The 19,984-nt window shown below is 42.1% G+C and overlaps 1 long non-coding RNA gene across 1 annotated transcript in view; it reads left to right on the top strand.

Moving 5' to 3' along the window:
- Positions 1 to 8,156: 8,156 nt before the first annotated feature.
- LOC137224862 (uncharacterized) overlaps positions 8,157 to 19,984 on the top strand; it is a 204,900-nt gene continuing 193,072 nt past the window's right edge. The window contains exon 1 of the long non-coding RNA XR_010943541.1: positions 8,157 to 8,218. This is a non-coding gene — a long non-coding RNA (uncharacterized lncRNA). The remainder of the gene's footprint in view (positions 8,219 to 19,984) is intronic.

Consider the following 19,984-nt stretch of genomic DNA (forward strand, 5'->3'; position numbering starts at 1 on the left):
ACCTTCACTCCAGTGGGTGGACTTCTGTGGTAGAAGTGTTCTCCAGTTTGTGAGTCACCCACCCAGCAGTTATGGGACTTGATTTTATTGTGATTGCGCCCCTCCTACCGTCTCTTTGAGGCTTTTCCTTTGTCTTTGGATGTGGTGTATCCTTTTTGGTGAGTTCCAGTGTCTTCCTGTCAACGATTGTTCAGCAGTTAGTTGTGATTCTGGTGCTCTTGCAAGAGGAAGTGGGAGCACGTCCTTCTAGTCTGCCATCTTGAACCAATCTGTTTAATTGCTTTCTTGATTGCCATTGTTTTTTGTACTCCATGTCTTCCTTTTGGATTCTTTTTTTTTTTTTTTTTTCCTTTAGCAAGAGATATCCTTTAGTATTTCAGAAGGTGTTTGTGGCTGCTAAACTGTCCTTGCATGTCTGGATTTTTTTCCTCGTTTGAATTCCACTTTGGCCGCTTAGTCTATCAATTACAGAGATTTAGGTTAAAGTCTTTCACTATGAATGTAGATTTTTCTATTTCTTCTTGTAGTTGTATCAATTTTGGTTTATATATTGAAGACCTCATTCAATGTAAACATTTTAGGGATTTTTTAATCACTTCTTTGTGATTTGAACTTTTTGAAAAATCATTATGAGACAACTCTTTTTTTCTGGTAATGCTTTTTGTTTAAAATTGGTTTTATCTGATATTTATAGAGCCACCTGAGCTTTCTTTTTTTAATCTCCTTTATTTTCAATCTTTTAGTATCTTTGGGTTTAAATGTAGCTTTACACTGCATATACTAGTTGGATTTTCTCCCTTTACCTAGTATAACAGTATTTGTCTTTTAGATAAATAAATCTTAGTTATATTTTCCCCAAACTTTATTATTTTTAAAAAGTTCAAGTCTACGGAAAACTCACAAGAATAATAAACATCAATTCGATTCACCAATTATTAACACTTTGCTACACTCTGTGAATATGTGTATATACAAATGCATATGTATATCATTCATTTTTACACGTATGTATTTATATATGTATACATACACACACGTACTTCTAACTGGATGAGAGTTGAGCCTTTATCTCTTAAGAACAGGGACATTCTCTTACCACAGTATAATTATCCTCTCCAAAATTTAACATTAATGCAATATTATCATTTAATATACAGTCCACATTCAGATATGCCCAGGTGTCCCACTAAAGTATTTAACAATTTTTCTTCCATGCAGGACCCAGTTAAGGGTCATGAACCACACTTAGTTTTCTCTGTAGGTAGAACAGGTCCCCAGGCTTTTGGGTTTTTTTCATTTTTTTTCTCTTTCCTTTTTCTTTTTCTTCTTTCTTTTCTCCTTTTTAAAGGATCCACCTCAGTTATTTTGCAGGACATCCTTCTGCATATTTGCATCTATCTGACTCTTCCTCGCCTCACAATCAGGCCCAGGTAAACATTTTTTTTTGTTAGGGGTGCCCCATGCCGTGTTCTCCTCAGTGTGGTGTGTGAGGGGTGCATGACACAGTTCCATTATTACTGATACTGTTTGAACACTTGGTTAAGGTGGGTGTCTGTCAAATTTCTCCACATTCTGCTCCCTAACAATCTCTTACCCCATATTTTATCATCCACTGGTGATTTCTACTAATGTAAAATAATGATTTTCTATTTCTCTTATTCCTCCTACACCTGTTAGTTGGTACCTGCTCTAAGGAAAACTTTCCCTTCGCTCCTCTTGCCCCATCCTTTTTAAAGGAAAGGGATTTTGGAACCAGTGTGGATTTATGAATTATTTTTATTCAGCATTACAATCTATTCCTGTCACCATTTGTTTTGAAGTTTAAATTCTCCCATATTTGGCCATTGTGAGCTCCTTTAAGTTTCTAAGTCACGGGATCCTGTGTGTTTTTGATAGTTCCCATAAGTTTTGAGCACTTTTTAACTCTCTGCTACCAGATCTTCCAGGCTTCCTTTTTACTTTCCCTGTCTCCGTCCTGAAGTCAGGCATTTCTCCAAGACGTCCTGCTGTTCCTTTGTAGTGGGGAATAGTATTCAAAACTAAGATCTGGATGCTAAGTGTGCTCCTTGGTACAGAGATGTGATTGCTTCCAGGCCCTTTCCGTGGAAAGAGCTTGAGAAATCTCAAGTTTATACTGACAATGTCTCCATTTTCATCCTAACACCACAGGGTTTCTTCTGTCCTGCCCACACTGGCTATTTGTACTCCTCTCCTCCCACAATGAGAACCTGCGTTCCCAACAGTATATTTACTCAGTCAGGCAGTAAACTAAAAATATTTCATAATTGATTCATCAACAACAAACTTACTTACGTTTAAGATTTCTTTTTGTTCTAAGACTGAACTATATTACATTGGGTGTGTACTGTCAGAGTACTGTGGTCAGAAATTATTATTATTTTTTCCTTCTGGGTAATTATGTATCAGTGTGATATGGTTTTGTTTCTATCTGCCTTCAATGTTAGAGTTTTCCTCATTTCTTGTTTCAATTTATTTTTTGAATATATAAAAGATTAACATGGTTCAAAAGTCAAAATTCTATAAAAAGGTCTGCTTAAAAGTCTCATTCCCTTCTCTATTCCTCCCACCCTGTGGATACCAACCTCTACACCCTTGTAGGCCACTGATTTTATTTCTCATTTGTCCTTTCTGTTTAATTTTGTAATAATAAATGTGTGTATTCTTATTTTTTTCTCACACAAAATGTGACATAATTTTTGCATCTTGCTTTTTCACTTAAGAATATATCCTGAAAATCACCCTATGTCAACTCATAGGGATTTTCTTTATTCTTTTATTCTTACATTTCAAATCGATTAAAATACGAATTTAATTGTTTTATTTGGGCTTAAATCTGACATCTTATTTTGTGCTTTGTTCTTACCCTATCTTGTTGCACTCTTTTCTTTCATGCATCTCTTAAATTATTTTATAATTGCATTTTTCCTCTACGAGATTACACATTATACATTCTTTTTTTTAATCCCTTTTAGATCTTATCCTAAAAATTACAACACGTATCAATGTTTAAAGTTAATTGATAACTACTCTCCTCTGGAAAATGCAATGACCTTTCTATGTGTAAAACCCACACAACCTAGTTTATGCATTCAGTGTTTATTTAGATGAATTCACAAATCCTTCTCACATCTCTGATCTTCACTTTGGGTCATATTTGCTACCTAGCATCTGTTAGATTTTCCTTTATTTAGGTGATAAATTCTGTTTTTGTTTTCTCAAAGTGTCTTTATTTCACCTTCATTCTAGAAATATTTCAACTGGAAATGGAATTCTAGCTTAACAGCAATCTTCAACATACAAAGAGGAAAGACCATTCTATTGTTTTCTGTCTTCTTACTATTAGTTCGACACTCCTTTTAAGAAAATCTGTTGCTTTTTCTTGGACTTCATTTAAGGGTTATCTTCCTTGTCTTTGGTTATCAGTAGTTTTACTATGATGTGTGTAAGTGTGGACTTATTTTTACTTATTCTGATTGGAGTTCATTGAACTTCTTGAATCTGGATTGGTTTGGTAAATTCTCAGCCACCATCTCTTCAAATATGTTTGTCCCACTCTCTTCTTCCTTGGGGATCCCAACTGAATACCCTTGATCTCACATCTGTACTTCCTATTTGCTACCAGCTTTTCTGCGTTTTCTGTTTGTCTCTTCAGGCTACATTCTGGATAACTTCTTTTGATTTTTATCCCTGTTCATGAACGTGCTTGATTTGCTATTAACTTATCCACTGAGTTAACTTTAGTTATCACATTTTTAAATTCTAGAAGTTCTATTTGGTTCTCTTTCTCACTTGCAAGATCACCTGGTAAAAGTCTCCTGTTCCCTGCAGATGGAACATATCTTATATATTTCACTAAGCATAGTAAGCAGAATGCTTTTATCATCAGTCTGAATCCTTTGTAGACCTGTTTGTGTCCGTGTGTGCACATGCACACATGCCTGATTCTGCTTTTCTCCTTCATGGTAACATCTTTAGTGTGCATCTTCATCATTGATTCTTGACTATTGTACTTGGAACTATCTCTAGGAAGAAGTGGAGAACTAGAACACAGCTACAGGTCCTCCAGAGAGCTTCTGCTTGAGTTTGCTTCTGCTTGGCACCAGAAAGCAATTCTAATCCAGGACCACCCTAATCTTAGTTTAAGACTTTATGTCTGGGTCCATTTAGGATGTAAGATCTCACAGAAAACCTCCATTCCTTTGGTTCATCCTCACCTTTGGGCCCCAGGCTTACTGAGGGGAGAGTCTCCCACTAGACATCCCACCTGGTATGAGTCTGAGCTTTGATTTGTGTCCCATTTGCAGCCAAAATTCATTCACATGCAAGTTCAAGTCTAGTGGGAGCAGCAGATCCCCTCAGGACAAAAGTGGCTTCTGCGCTCATTTATCTCTGGAGTTCCTTTTGTTCTGGTTATTTCTAACTATGGTGTTAGCTCCTCTTACTTTTAAGAAATATGTCTGCCTTTCTTTTATTTTTTAACACTTTACCCATAGATTTTAGTTTTTGTTTGTTTGTTGTTTTGCGGGGGGGTGGTTTTGGCTGTGCTGCATGGCTTGTGGGATCCTAGTTCCCCAGCCAGGGATCGAACCCGGGACCCTGGGCAATGAAAGCACCAAGTCCTAACCACTGGACCACCAGGTAATTCCCTTAGTGGTTTTGTGTGTGTGTGTGTGTGTGTGTGTGTGTGTGTGTTTTGTTTTCAAGAGGGCTTGTCCAAATATCCTAGCCCATTATTACAGAGAATCTGAAGTCTTATGATTTCTTCTGACAAAGTATTTCTGCCTACTTTAACTTTTGGAAGGTGGGTGTTTGTCAGTTTTTGGTCTGCGAATAACCGTTTCTTGTTTTCCAGCCATTCTGTGCCGGGCACCATATCAGGTGTTTTATAATTAGTTCTTACAGCAACCCCAGGAAATGGTAGAGTCGGTGGTGGCTATTGTTTTCCCACCAAGGTCATAAAGCTATCAGGTGGTCAAGCCATAGCCTGAAGCTGAGATCTGACGCCACAGCCTGGGCTCTTAAACACATTATCCTAAAGGCCCCCATTTATAGCAATTTAGCAAGTTACTGTAATCAAAGTCATTAGGGACTAATCACTTAGAACTCAATTTTGACTCAATATGCACAGAAGTAATTTTAACTCAATATGCACAGATGGTGTAATACTTGTGGCATTGCTAGTCAGAGCCATGATTCACACCAGTCCTTAGCTTGTGTCAATGTATATACACGGCTCTGCATGTCTTACCTAAACATCATCCACGTAGACACTGGTAAATCCTTGGCCAACGTAATACCATTTCCATTTTTTTTTTTCCTTCTCTCACTCTGTACCCTAGTTTTTAGCACAGGAGGAGACAACAGGATCATTTGCTAAAGCCTGCCACCATGTTGCAATCTTGTGTTAAATAACCTATTTTTTTAATATAAAAAGCTATTAAGGGTATGACAATGTTCATTGCAGCACTAATTACAATAGCCAGGTCATGGAAGCAATCTACATGCCCATTGACAGACAAATGGATAAAGAAGATGTGGCACATATATACAATGGAATATTACTCAGCCATAAAAAGAAACGAAACTGGGTCATTTGTAGAGAGGTGGATGGAGCTAGAGAGTGTCATACAGAGTGAAGTGAGTTAGAAACAGAAAAACAAATATCGTATATTAATGCATATATATGGAACCTAGAAAAATGGTACAGATGAACCGGTTTGCAGGGCAGAAATAGAAACACAGATGTAGAGAACAAACGTATGGACACCAAGGGGGGAAACTGGTGGGGGAAGTGGTGGTGGTGGGATGAATTGGGAAATTGGGATTGACATGTATACACTAATATGTATAAAATAGATAGCTAATAAGAAGCTGCTGTATATAAAATAAAATTCAAAAGAAAAGCTATTAAGGTATGAAATAAATAAAAGGTATGACTTTTCCTCTTTATGGCTTTGGCCGTTCCCATGGGTTTTTATATGAAATTACACGGTATAGTGGTTAAGGATGTATGCTTTAGAACCAGGCTGCCTGGGTTCATATCCTACTTCTGCCACTAACTATCTATATAATCTTAGGCAAGCTTTTTGACATCTATGAGCCTCAGTTTCCTCACCTGGAAAATGGAGATCAGGGCATCTACCTCTTAGTGTTATTATGAAGATTAAGCGTAAAGTGGTTAGTGTTTGACACACAAGTTACAATCTTATGCTTAGTAAGTTTTTCATTATTGCTGAATAACCTCTAACTTTAGGTTGGTTTTTTTTTTGAAAATTTGTTAAAATTTTCAAGTTTTTTTGAGTCTGTTTGTGTGTGTACATATATATTAGATATATATATATACACACACTATTTGTGTGTATATATACACTGTTTTTTACTTATTTTTAGTTTTTATTGCATATTATAATCCTAAAAGTATTTTAGTAATCTAATGCCTAACAAATTTTGTCCCAGACACATTTGAAAATGTCTATTTTCTAAAGAATACAATGTTATTTGTGTACCTATAGATGTCTATTAAACCATATTTGTTAATGTTAATTTTCTATACTTTTTAGTCTGATGCTGAAAACCCAGCCTCTATGCACTGGTGCCGAGCCAAATCTCATCTCAGAGACAGTGTTTTGGGTGAAGCACAAAAGAATAGTTTTATTGCTTTGCCAGGCAAAAGGGGACACAGAGGGCTCCTGCCCTCCATAACTGTGTGTCCCCACCTGGGAGGATTTGGTGGAGTTTTTACAGCAGTAGTTCAAGGGCAAGGTTGCTGATAAGATTAGGGTGTGCACTCCTTTACTCTGGTCTCAGGTAATCTCCTAATGAGCTACTCTGGTTCCTTTAATCTGGCCTCTGGTGGTCTTCTCTGGAATGAAGAATGCTAACTCCATTTGTTGGGGGTTTTAGTTCTGTAAAGAGCTCAAAGACATTGTTATGTGCATCCCTCGAGGCAGAACCAGGACCTGCCCCAAGGCTGCAGCTCTTGTTTCTTGGCTGTTCCTCCCTTGTCTCTGCATCCCCTCCCTTCCCTGATTAGCAACTGTTTGAATCTCCCCTTTGGGACTCAGGGAAGGTCATGGAGGCTGGAGTCTGTTCCCTACAAACAAGGAATGGGGGACATGGTGTTAGACCTGCGCGGTCTCCTAGGAGTTTCGACTCGCCCAGGAAACAACAAGAGTCGGAAGTCGATGCAAAACGCAAGAGGTTTATTGAAGGCCGGTGCACCGGGGTTCCTTGGTCCTCACGCAGGAGGTCGAAGAAGGAACCCTTTTGGGCGCGAATATGTCAGTTTTATAGGTTCCCACTTCCCCGTATGTAAATTATAGATTTGGTTGTGTTCTCCTGCTGATTGGTCCCGGCTTAGGCTCGGACCAGAGAGGGAACTTGTCCCCAGCTGCCTGATTGGTCTTTGACAGACACCTTTTTTACATTTTGTTATCTCCCTCCTTCTCCCCAGCTGTCTGATTGGTCTTTGACAGACACCTTTTTTACGTTTTGTTATCTCCCTCCTTCTCGGAAGGGGGCCGGACATCCTGGAAATTCACCCATTGTCTAAGAAGCCCCTATTGTCTGGAGAGTTCTTAATCATTAGCTGGAACAATGTCCCTCGAGTCCCACAATGGAAAGGCTTCCATGTCCAGGAGCCCCACAGGGTCCTGCTTGGTTTCAAGTCTACCTGATCTGAAAATCAGAAATTCTCCACAGTATCTCCAGATACATGTATTTTGGATTTAGTCTCCACTGTGATGTGCCCCCCCCACCCCCGCGCCTTTTTTTAAGGACTGCTCTGATGTTAGGTAGTTAGTGAATTCTTCTCATTTCTGCTCAGTGAAATATTTTTCTATTCAACTGTCCCTTTCCTCTCCTTTCCCTTATTGCTGTTTTCTCAGAATCCCTGAGAGTCAGATTTTGGCTTAAGATTAGGAAGCTCCTTCTGGAAGCTGGAGGAGCCCATGATGGTGGGAGCCAGCTGTGCTGCCGTCACTGGATTGACACCAGCAGAAACAGGGACTGTCCTGTCAAGATGCTGGAGTGAGGCGGCTATGGAAACTGATGCTATTAAGCTTACTCATGCTTATTTTTAAACCACAATATTCCTTTGGCTTCCAATAATACAACTTTCCTCTTCCTCCTGGCAGCCTGAGGAGAAAGCCCCAAGAACCAGCCGGATATACGCTTCTACATGAAAAGACCTGAAGAGGTAAGAACGCTCTCCAGAACTTCTTGGTTGGGGGCAGCTCTTCAGAGGTCATGTTACTAAACCTCACAGAGGTAGTGTTATTCAAGCTCATAAGACAGTGCCTGCTTATTCTCAGACTTCCATGAGAATTTTCCCTCTCCACATGAAAATGTCTAGGCAGCAAGGAGATAAAAGTGCTAGAGGATGTGACCATTTTCTTGCAACTCTTTGTTTCTACCCACATAGAGCAAAGCAGCTTTCCTGTGGAGATTTAACTTCAAAAGCAAAGCGTTCTTGTCTTTGCTCCTCTGCCTACATTGTTAGTAGTGATGGAATGGCCCAGTTTTCTAAGGCTGCAAAATCAAGGGAGCACAACCTCTGCATTTAACTGCCTGTGCGAACCTCCTGCCTTGAATGCCTTCCCCTTCAATCGAAGGACTTCCAAGGTGGCTCAGTGCAGGGTTTGGTGCTGCGCCAGTGGAAGGAGTGGATTTGCTGCCAGACTTGGGCTTGCGCAGCTCTGAATTTTTATTCCCACAGTTTTTTGGTCTGCTTTCTTTTGTATAACTTTTTTGTACCACAGTGGTATCTTTGGTCCACCATCAGCTGGATTTGTCTTTTTGAATGGTCAGTCCTGTAGTGATGATGGGTTCGCTCTTACAGACTCTTGACGTAGCAGCTACAGTATATCTGAAAAACAGATATAGCTGGTGTAGGAGGAAAAACCTTGACTCTCCTGTCCTTTTACCTACCAAAACCTTATCTGTTCGAGACAAAATTCAGTGCTACTTCAATTTTATCCTTTGCCTTAATTTCCCATTATGTTATGAATTTCAAGGAATTCATTACAAACTGCCTTTGTAGCTATTAGTGAGCATGTTTTATGTTGCTTGGTTTTGTATATATCTTTGGGGGAAACAAAGAACCTGGCTGAATACCTTTTATCAAGTAGTCACTTAATACCAGTTGCGTAAGTGAGTGCTTATGATTCTGATTGTGATCCCATTTCTGATCATTGTTATGGAACAAAGTTTGTGTGCCTGTTGAAGAGTGAGGCCAAATAAACCAAAACATCGTCGGAGTTTGGAGCAGAGAAAGGTTTATTGCAGGGCCAAGCAAGGAGAAAGGAGAGCTTAAATACCTTGAACTCGCCATTGGTTTTCTGAAAAAAGTTTTTATAGGCAAAATTTGGGGTGAGGGCTGCAGGGTGTGTGACTTTCTTCTGATAGGTTGGTGGTGAGGTAACAGGGCAGTGTTCCAGGAATCTTGTGCTCAGCCGGAAGTGGCCCCCCTCCACCTGGGTGCAAGCCTTAGTTCTGCAGAAGAGCTCAAAAATATTATTATGTAATAATATTAGGTCCTCCTTCCTTGAGGAGGACCCAGGACCCTGCCCCAAGATGCACTATTGTTTCCTGACTGCTCCTCCCTTGTCTCTGCATCCCCTCCCTTCCCTGATTAACAACTGTTTGAACCTGTCCTTTGGAACTCAGGGAAGGTCACGGAGGCTGAATGAAGCCTGTTTCCTATGAACAAGAAACGGGGGACACGGAAAGGCTTTGGACCCAGGAGCCCCACAGGGTCCTGCTCGATTTCATCATCAGCTATGATTCTGCCACCAATTCCAATGTGTGTGTGCTTTTTAAACACATGGCCAAGCAATTCTCTGATACCAGCTGGGTGTCTTATAACTTAATTCTGACACTGTCTACTTGGAAATAGCATCAGATCCCACAGGTTAAGGGCTCAGTCTTAAAAGACTCTCTCCCTTCATCCTCCAATTCAGTCACCAGTTGAAAGTCTGGGCTATCACTTGGGCTTCTGACCCATCAGCTATAGATGGGAAGTTCCAACAACCCTCTCCTTGGATTTGATTAATTGGCTTCAGTAGTTCATGGAAGGGAAACGGTTTACTTATTAGATTACTGGTTTATTATAAAAAGATGTAACTCGGGCTTCCCTGGTGGCGCAGTGGTTGAGAGTCCGCCTGCCGATGCAGGGGACACGGGCTCGTGCCCCGGTCCGGGAAGATCCCACATGCCGCGGAGCGGCTGGTCCCGTGAGCCATGGCCGCTGAGCCTGCGCGTCCGGAGCCTGTGCTCCGCAACGGGAGAGGCCACAACAGTGAGAGGCCCGCGTACCGCAAAAAAAAAAAAAAAAAAAAAAAAAAGATATAACTCAGAAATAGCCAGATGGAAGAGGTGCACAGGGCAATGTGTGGGGAAAGGGGCGTTGACTTTCCTGCTCTCTCCCAGCATCTCCATGTGTGAGCCCACCAAAGAAACTCTCTGAACCCTCTCCTTTTGGGTTTTTATGGAGGCTTCATTACATAGGCACAATTGATCAAATCATCGGCTATTGATGATTGAGCTCAATCTCTAGCCCCTCTCTTCCCAGGAAGTTGGGGCATGGGCGATGAGGACAGTAGGACTAAAAGTTCAACCCTCTAATCCCCTGGTTGGTTCTATTGGCTACCAGCCCTCACCCTTAGGTGCTTTCTGAGAGTCACGTCATTACCATAACAAAAGCTACCTTGATTGCTCTCCTCACTGGAAATTCCAAGGGTTTTAGGAACTCTGTGCCAGGAACAGGAGGAAGACAAATAGAAATTTACTTTTATAAATCACAGTTATCAAAGTGATGAATCTGAAGTGTTGTTACCGTTCAGCAACATGCTGTCACCATCTGAGCTACTGGACCAGCCACTGGAAAAAAAGAGTGTATTTCCATTAACTTCCCTCTTAGGGCTTGTGTGTACACAGAAATTTTCTTTTGTTTTAAAACATGATTTGTGGTACCTTTCCCTGGTGTCTGAGGGTTGGGAGTAGGTGCTGCCAACATTCATCTCTGCAACTTTCCCTTTTCTATTTCCCGTGGCCTACTCTATTAATTAAGTAATTAATTTATGGCTGCGTTGGGTGTTCCTTGCTGTGTGTGGGCTCTCTCTAGTTGCAGCGAACGAGGGCTACTCTTCATTGCGGTGGCTTCTCTTGTTGTGGAGCACAGGCTCTAGGTGCGCAGGCTCAGTAGTTGTGGCGTGCGGGCTTGGTAGTTGTGGCTCGGGCTCTAGAGCACAGGCTCAGTAGTTGTGGTGCACAGGCTTAGTTGCTCCATGGCATGTGGGATCTTCTTGGACCAGGGCTCGAACCCGTGTCCCCTGCATTGGTAGGCGGATTCTTAACCACTGCGCCACCAGGGAAGTCCTGGCCTACTCTCTTTTGATGGATTATTTTTGTTACCGAACCAAACTTGGGTCTGCTCGAGCACACAGTAAAGCCAGTCTACTGACACTGGATTGTGGTGAATGAAAGCACGGCATTTCCTGTAAGGCGCCACAAGGAGTCTGGGACAGCTAGTGCCCCAAAAGCCCCAACTCCCCAATGGATTTCAGGAAAGCATTTTTGAAGGCCAGGTGAGGGAGGGGGATGGAAGGGTGTGTGATCAGCTTATGCACAAGTCTCTGATTGGTTGATGGTGAGGTAACAGGGTTTCTCATAGGGTTACATTATCAATTCTTAGGTTCCAGTAGGCTTCGGGGCTACGTATATACGTGCCCAGGGTCATCAAGTAGTTAGTCTCCCTTTTGGTGAGAGTTTTATCATCTGTAAAGCAATTCAGGAAATGTGCATCAGTTACTGTTATCTGGTACTCCAGAGAGGAGCTAAAGCAAAGGATATGGGGGAGGGGTCTGTCCTGGGAAGGCCCCGTAGTGTCCCGCTTGGTTACACTTCCCCCTTTTCTTTGATCTTCATCCTTCCTCCTCCATCTTGAGGAGAAGAGGTGTTGGACAAGAAGAGGAATAACATTCTGGGGAATAATGTTTTGGATAGAGAGGTTAATCATAAACTCGGCAGAGGAACTCAGTTTTAAGAGGACTTAGTTTCTTTTTCATGTTAGGTTGCAAATATCTAACCACAGTGTATAATCTTGATCTCGGAGGGACAGCAGTGAGCAGCCCTAAAGAGAGACCTTAGTTCCCTGCCCAGGAATCGAACCTGGGCAGCCTAGATGAAAACCAGGAATCCTAGCTGCTAGACCACCAGGGGCTAGAGGCTAGAAGGAAAGTGGCCCTGGCTCTCTCCCCCATTTGAAAGCAAGAATGTTTCAAGGAGGCAAAAACTATAAAAACAGGTACAAAAGTTATTATTAGACACACAGCACAATGTATGGGAGAGCACACAGAGAAACAGTTTATTTAAGACAGAAGCAAGGGACTTCCTTGGTAGCACAGTGGTTAAGAATGTGCCTGCCAGTGCAGGGAACACGGGTTCGATCCCTGGTCCAGGAAAATCCCACATGCCGCGGAGCAACTAAGCCCGGGCTCCACGACTACTGAAGCCTGTGAGCCTAGAGCGCATGCTCCGCAACAAGAGAAGCCACCACAATGAGAAGCCTGCACCGCAACAAAGAGTAGACCCCGCTCGCCTCAACTAGAGAAAGTCCGCACGCAGCAACGGAGACCCAAAGCAGCCTAAATAAATGAATGAATGAATGAATAAATAAATAGTAATAATAATAAAAAGACAGAAGCAAAGCAGAAATACACATCCAGAGAGAAAGGGTACAGGTGTTCTGTCTACTGAGGAGTGCAGTAAGTTAGAAGCTAGAAGCTAGGCGGAGATGCGCACCCTGAGAGGAATGCAGGCATCCTGAATGAGGATCTCAGCAAAGAGGTGATTTAAATCATTTGCATAGGACAGTCCTTCCGGGTCTTTGTTTACATTTGGCCAATTATCTAGTTTCTTTTTTCACACCTGACTGGTCCTAGAATGCTCCCCAAGATGCGTGCGCAACTTTTTGCTAAGGTGGATCCCACAGTAGAGGCCTGTGGGTACATGTCCACACACATTATGGGGTGGTGCCCCCTCCCTTTTTGACCCCCAAGGAGCCTTCTTGCGCATGTGCAGATAGGGAAGTTTTCCTTGACCTCAGGAGCCGGCACCTTATCTCTTTACTTTAGCAGAGCTCCTCTTCCGCCACTAACTTTGTCCTTGGAGTGGCTGGGGGAGAACAAAGTTTCAATTTTACTCCACGTGACAAACACCAGCTGCCTGGCCCAGGGGCCCATCTATCTCCTACCTCAATCTTACAGGTCCAAAGGTCATTCTGTTGCATCGACCATCTGCCTCAGATAGTTTTTATTTCTAGTTTAACTCTGTCAAAAGTCTTGGGTGCCCACAGGCTATTGCCCCCAGTAAGAAAGGATGATAGTATGATCAAAGTAATAGTCTACTTTCACTTACAGTCACTCTTATCATGTAGAGAATGAAGGAGTTTCCTCTCTTTAAGCAATGACTTGGGAATCTTGCCACATCTTTATTGGTTAATCATTCAACCAGGATTTTTTGAGCATGACCAATATGCAATTGTACCACTCTAGGCACTATTGAATATACAGGAAAAAGTAGATTCGCTGGAGGGCTGCCCAATTTAGTTGATTAGTCAACATAGATGCATGTGAAATAGTCAGTGAATGAGACATATAATCAACATTATCAACTACTCTAAAGAAACGCTTCATTGGGGCTCTGTGTGCCATAAGTCTCCACAAACAAATGGGTGGGGAGAGTGTTTGTCTCCTCAGCACTGCTCAAGCACAGTGTGGCTCTGGTGTACTTTCAGCTGGCAGTCAAGGAGCACTGTCACTTCAAGAGTTTTGAAGCCTTGGGAACAGCAGTCAGCACTCGGAGCCCCAGTTCAACAGTGTTGAGGCAGGATCCTCCTGCGGTGTGTAGGAAGCCTACATCCAGGAGGAGGCTGAGGCAGAAGGATGGGAGCACCTAAGAGCTCCCTTTGGGTGGTCCAGGAATGAATGGGGAAGATGAGATTTACACCAGCAGGTGGCAGTGATGATCCAGGAAACTTGGGGTATTAAATGTTGCTTCAATGTTAATTGAATCCACAGGATGGTGGAGCCTGAGAACCTTCAGGGTAAAATAAATATCTTTTCTATTCCTTCCTTTCCATTCATGTTGACACCATAAAAATGTAGGCGTTCACCATCTCATATCTAACTCTTATCTCTGTAGCAGGCTCTCCACAGGTCTCCTTCTCATCTTGGTCAGCTCCAGTCCATTTTGGTTCATTGCCAAATTGATCTAAAGTGCTGCTTTTGTCATATTATTAGAAACTCTTGAATATAAGGAGATGGACTCACTCACTGGAGCTTCAGGATAGAAGTGATGGGGTGTGATGGAGAGGATGGGGTGGAGGGAGTATGCGATCTCCCCCACCCTATTCTCCAATCCTTTCCTCACTTTCACCTCACAGATATACACGAGGATGTGACTTTCATGACAGTCCTGGTGTGTTAGTTGAGTTCAACCTCATCTTTGGCTTCTTTTGTTTTTAAGCTCGTTAAAAATATACACTAGCCCTGGGAGAAATTGTGAACTAATGCTGTTGAACAGCTAACTTCTTAACTAAGATAAAATCTGAGCGAAAATTGGTAGCAAAAATTCCCTCTGTCCGAACAAACGTATGGACACCAAAGGGGGAAAGTGGCGGGGGGGGTGGTGGTGGTGGGATGAAGTGGGAGATTGGGATTGACATGTATACACTAATATGTATAAAATAGATAACTAATAAGAACCTGCTGTATAAAAAATAAATAAAATAAAATTCAAAAATTAAAAACAATAGAAATACAAAGAAAACTTGAAAAAATAAATCCCTCTGTCCACAGATTTTCAAATTTGAGTCATATCAGTATCACAGATGTCTTAGGTTGGTTACCCTAGAAGCAGATCCTGAGACAAGAATTCAGGTGCATGTATTTTATTTAAGGAGTTGTCTTCAGAAGAAAAATCTGTAGAAGAGCAAGGGAGTGCGACAAGGTAGGGAAAGAGGCAGAGCAAGGAATGTAGTTTCCGGTAACGTGTAGCCCATCCATGAGGATGGCGAGAGAGATGGTCTGGAGTATAAATCCCGCTGTCTTTTGTATCCTATACTCTCTTTTTCTTTGGCAATGTTGATGAGTATGGAGGTTGGCTTTGTAGCCTTCTGGGCAAAGTGGTTTCTCCTGGCGGAGGGCAAGTTTCCATAGCAGGGTGCCTGGAAGCTATTATTAGCCAACACTCATAGCAGCTGAGAGAATATGTACAACCCAGTAAAAAAAAAAGAAAAAGATTTGGATGGGACACCAACAGCATCAACTATCAATACAATCTACCCTGTTCTGATTCACTTTTAATTCTCTAGGATTCTGGTTGATCCGTTTCTAGGAAAACCTACAAGAGGAGAGTTAGTGGCAAGCTGGTCCTAAAGTCACAACTAATACTCATCTCCAGCCTTTACTGTTGATCCTAGATTCTTCTCGCCCTCAGCTACCATTTCTGCTTGTCTAGGTGACTTGGTTGATGGGATGACCCAAATTCTCATCCCGGAGGGGTCTGAGCCCAAGAATCAACTCGGTTTTCCTTCTCTTTTGTTTGTCAGCTGATCGTAGGGAATGGCCCCATAAGGTCACAGGTGTGAGTCAAGGCAAAGGCTTCAGTGCAGTAGGGCTGGGTGTACTGGGAATCTGGGCTACCTGTTCTTGAGGCTTATTTGCGACCTCTGCACCTGCTTGAGGCTGATCCCAGATGTGCCACTTTATTCATAGGTGGATTGCTTCTCGGCCTACGTGGGTCATGATGGGCATTTATAGTATACGGTTACTTACTATCGCCATGATAACATGCTCCATCTCTAACATGCCGGGAGCTATTTCTCAAATGGTGTATAATTAATTCCCCGTACGCCCTATACATTGCAGAACCCTAATGATCTGTGCTGTGACTCTCATAGCTTGCCTGAAATTTCACAAGACACTTTTTCCTACCTCTAGTACTATTGAATCTGCCTTAATAGTATGGCCCAAGTGTCAGGTTGCTTATACTATGTTTTAAACCTGCCACTGATCCCTTTCTTCCTCGAGGCCCAATTCGGAAGTGAAAGCCTTCAAAATCATTTGATAAATGAGTCAGAGCAGTATTTCCAAGAATACTTGTCCCGCTCCCCTGGACTTTGTGATACTACCCACATCAAGCACTGTGTTTTTTTCTTTTAGTGGTAAGAGGTACAAGGTATAATAAATTGCCCTTACTTTGGAGGTAATATTCTGGAATGCTCCAGAGCATTGGACCCAAAAACTGTAGTAGAAGGACTCTGAATCTTTGTAGGATTTATTTCCCACCCTGTGGAGCCCTTATAAAGACATCACGAATGCCTGATAACATGATATCATCAATATAGTAGATCAATGTGATGTTCTGCAGAATGTCTGGATGTTCTTAGTTGCTTTTGGGACTGTGGTGTGACAGAGAAGTAATAAGCTGGGACAAGATCTTGAATGTACCTTGCTGTCCATCACATGGCAATGCAACCTGCTTCTGATCTTCTCTCCTGATAGGCATGGGAGAGAATGCATTAGCCAGATCAAGAGCTAAAGACCACATTCTATAGCCTGTGTTAATCTTCTCTAGTAAGGATGACCACATCTGGCACAATAACTACAACTGAGGCTACTACTTGATTAAGATTTCACTAGTCCATTGCTATCCACCATGATTCATCAGGTTTTTGTAAGGGGCCATGGAGGCAAATTAAATGAGAATATAAATGGGGATACAGGCCATTGCCACTGCATTATTTAAGTCCAAGAGTGGGCCTAACTTCTCTCATTCCCTTGGGAAGCAATTTGGTTTTTATTATTTAGACTAAAGGTAGGGGTAGTTTCATGGGCTCTCATGCGACCTTTCCTACTACAGTTCTTTTACTCTACTGTTTAAGGAACCAATGTCCAATGCAAGAGTTTAATAAGTGATTAAGTATATCCGTTCCATTTATACATTCAGGAACTGGAGAAATGACCACTAGAATGCTGTGTGTACCCAGTAGGTCCACTGTGAGATGGGTAGGATTGGTTCAGAAATCCAAGTATTACCTGGTATCAAGTACCTCTGTTCTAACAGGAGGTCAGAGTGGTGCTTTGGTTTTCTGGTTATCAGTGTCACCTTGGACTTCCCCCCAATATATGGTTATTTGGGTAAATGACCACAGGCAGGGACTACTCTGGGAATCATTGCTATGTACACTTGTGGAAGCTTCCTTTCCTCTCTCTCTATTTAATCTTTACATTATTTAAAACTTAAAAGTTGCAAGAACAGTGCAAAGAATTCCTGGATATCTTTTACCCAGATCCCCCATATGTTAACATTTTACTGCATTTGCTATGTCCTTTTCTCTGTAGATGGATGGATCGGTGGCTCGATGTGTGTGTGTAGTATGTGTGTATATACATACATATACGTACCTTTTTCCAAACTGTTTAAGAATAATTTGCAGCATGATTCCCCTTTATTTCTAAACACTTCAGTGCGTGTTTTCTAAAAACAAGGAATTCTCTTAAATAGCCATAGTATAATAATCAAAACCCCCAAATTCACATTGATATAATACTATTACCTAAACTCTAGACCTGACTCAGATTTTACCAATTGTCTCATCCTTTACATCCTCTCATCCATAACATCCTTTATATTAAAAAAATATCCAGGGTCAAGCATTGCTCTCAGCTGTCCTGTTTCTTTGGTCTCCACTGATCTACAACAGTTGCCAAGTCTGTCTTTGTAGTTCATGAAATTGACATTTTTGAAGAGTACAGCCCGATTATATTGTAGCGTGTCCTTCAATGTGGGTTGGTTCGCCTCATGGTCAGATTCAAATTACCCATTTTTGGCAGAACGACTACTGAACATCCTGGCGACGTTAAGTTTGATGATTTGGCTAAAATGGTACCTGCCAGGTTACCATTATTACTATTTTACATTCTGCGATTAATAAGTATCTCGTGGGGGTGATACTTGAGAGTATGTGAATATTATCTCCTATTTTCTTACCAAATTTTCATGCACTATTTTAGCTATCATTGGTTATTCTTGCCTGAGTCAAGGTGCTTGTTGAATGGTGGTTTCTGATTTCATTATTCCTTCTATTGGCTTTCTACTGCAAGAAAGAGCTTTCCCTTCTCCCTTATTTATTTATATCATTGTAGCCCCTATGGGTTTTTACTTTATTTAGTGTTATAATCCCTTACTATCATTATTTGGATCCTCAAATTGTCCCCAATTTTTCTGTCTCCTCTCTTTCAATCATTGGATTCTGGATCTGAGAACTGACTTGGGTTTGGAAATGGGGCAAAGGATCATGACTTTCTGCTGGGACAGCTGATCTCAGCCTTCTGCTCATACGTTCTTGGTATTGCTGAATATTATTAAGCAATAATCTCTTGGGTATTTATATATCTTGCTTCTGTGAACATCATGTCCTATAGCACCCTGGAGATCAGCTACCACTGGCTACCATTCTGACTTTGCTGCCCATGGTGGTAATCATGACCACCTAGCTTCTGGCAAGTAAGTACTGCTCTCAGGCCTCTGCTATTTTGGGCTTCTATGATCCCCATAGCTTGGAAGGAGTCCAGTATTGAAGCAGCACCTTCTACCTATAGAGGACAGTTTACAGAGGACAGCAATTAAGAAGCTTCTTAATGATGCCAGTGACACACCCTCCCCAGCACACTTCATATTGTCGCGATAACCAGAATGACCTCTGGGCTCTCCCAAGAAATACAGCGGGTTTTCTCGTATATGGATGATAATAAATCCATTCCAGCTTGGCCATTCCTCCGAGCCTTGTAATCCTCCCTCCATACTCTGCCACAGTAGCTCTTGTATCTCTTCTTCATTTAAGTGGGTCAGGCTTCTAAGAGCTATCCTAACAGGGAATTAGGAAAAGCCCTGGGGCCTTATCAGGATGTTAAGTCTTATGTCATGGAAGAGTCCCCCCATACTGGTGATTATCCAGCTTTATTTTCTACTCCCCTTGATTCAAGACCTTCAAGATCTGTGTCCAGGCAAATTCTACCCCTTCCTGTTGGTATATCTTTGTTAGCTCCTGCAGCCCCTTCAGTGTATAATCCCTCAGCAGGCCTGGACTTCTCCCGTTGGGCCATGCTCACACTTGAACCCAGTCTTGGTCCAGGATGGGGCAGGTCCTGAGGAGGGCAAACATTGTCCTATAAGGTACCTGCCGCCGCAGAAGATCCTGCATTATCTTCAAACAAGGGGTAATTGTTATCCTCTAATAAAGGAAATGAGCTGCTTTTGCAGGCCAAAGTGTTCTGGGAAATTGGGGGCTCAAAGTTGTTAAGCCTCTCTACCCAGATAGCCCCATTCCAAGTCTACTCCTTCCCTATGGGGGCCCTGACTTGGATGTGGAAGACGTGTGAAGGCTGAGAATTCATCCTGCTGGAATTTTGATAGTCTTATAATTAATTCCTCACGTTGGGGGCAAGGAGATGATGAAAAACTTAAGGATGAGGGAAGATGAGGTCAGGTGTCTGCAATAATCTAATTTCAGAGGCTTAGTGATTAAGTTTCTGGTCCGTGCATGGCTCTGAGATACCGGCATCCAGGAGCCACAGATGAGGCGTTGACTGAGAGACCTGGTGTTGGCAAATTCTTTAGACTGGAATCTGGCTCCACTCCCCACCAACCCCCCGCTTCCTAATGTTACTCCACAGCTCAACAATCTTCCAGCCAGGCTGAAGTCCTTAGGGTCTGGCCACTTGCCATGCTCATTGACAAGCCATTCTTTCTTTCATGCTCTTCTTTCTCTCCAGAATTGCTTTCTTTCTTTCTTTTTCTTTCTCCCCTACCAGCCTGCTAAAATCCAAATTCTGAGGTTTCCCTGGTGGCACAGTGGTTAAGAATCCACCTGCCAATGCAGGCGACACGGGTTTGAGCC

This window comes from Pseudorca crassidens, chromosome 1, assembly GCF_039906515.1.
Source record: "Pseudorca crassidens isolate mPseCra1 chromosome 1, mPseCra1.hap1, whole genome shotgun sequence".
NCBI lineage: Eukaryota > Metazoa > Chordata > Mammalia > Artiodactyla > Delphinidae > Pseudorca > Pseudorca crassidens.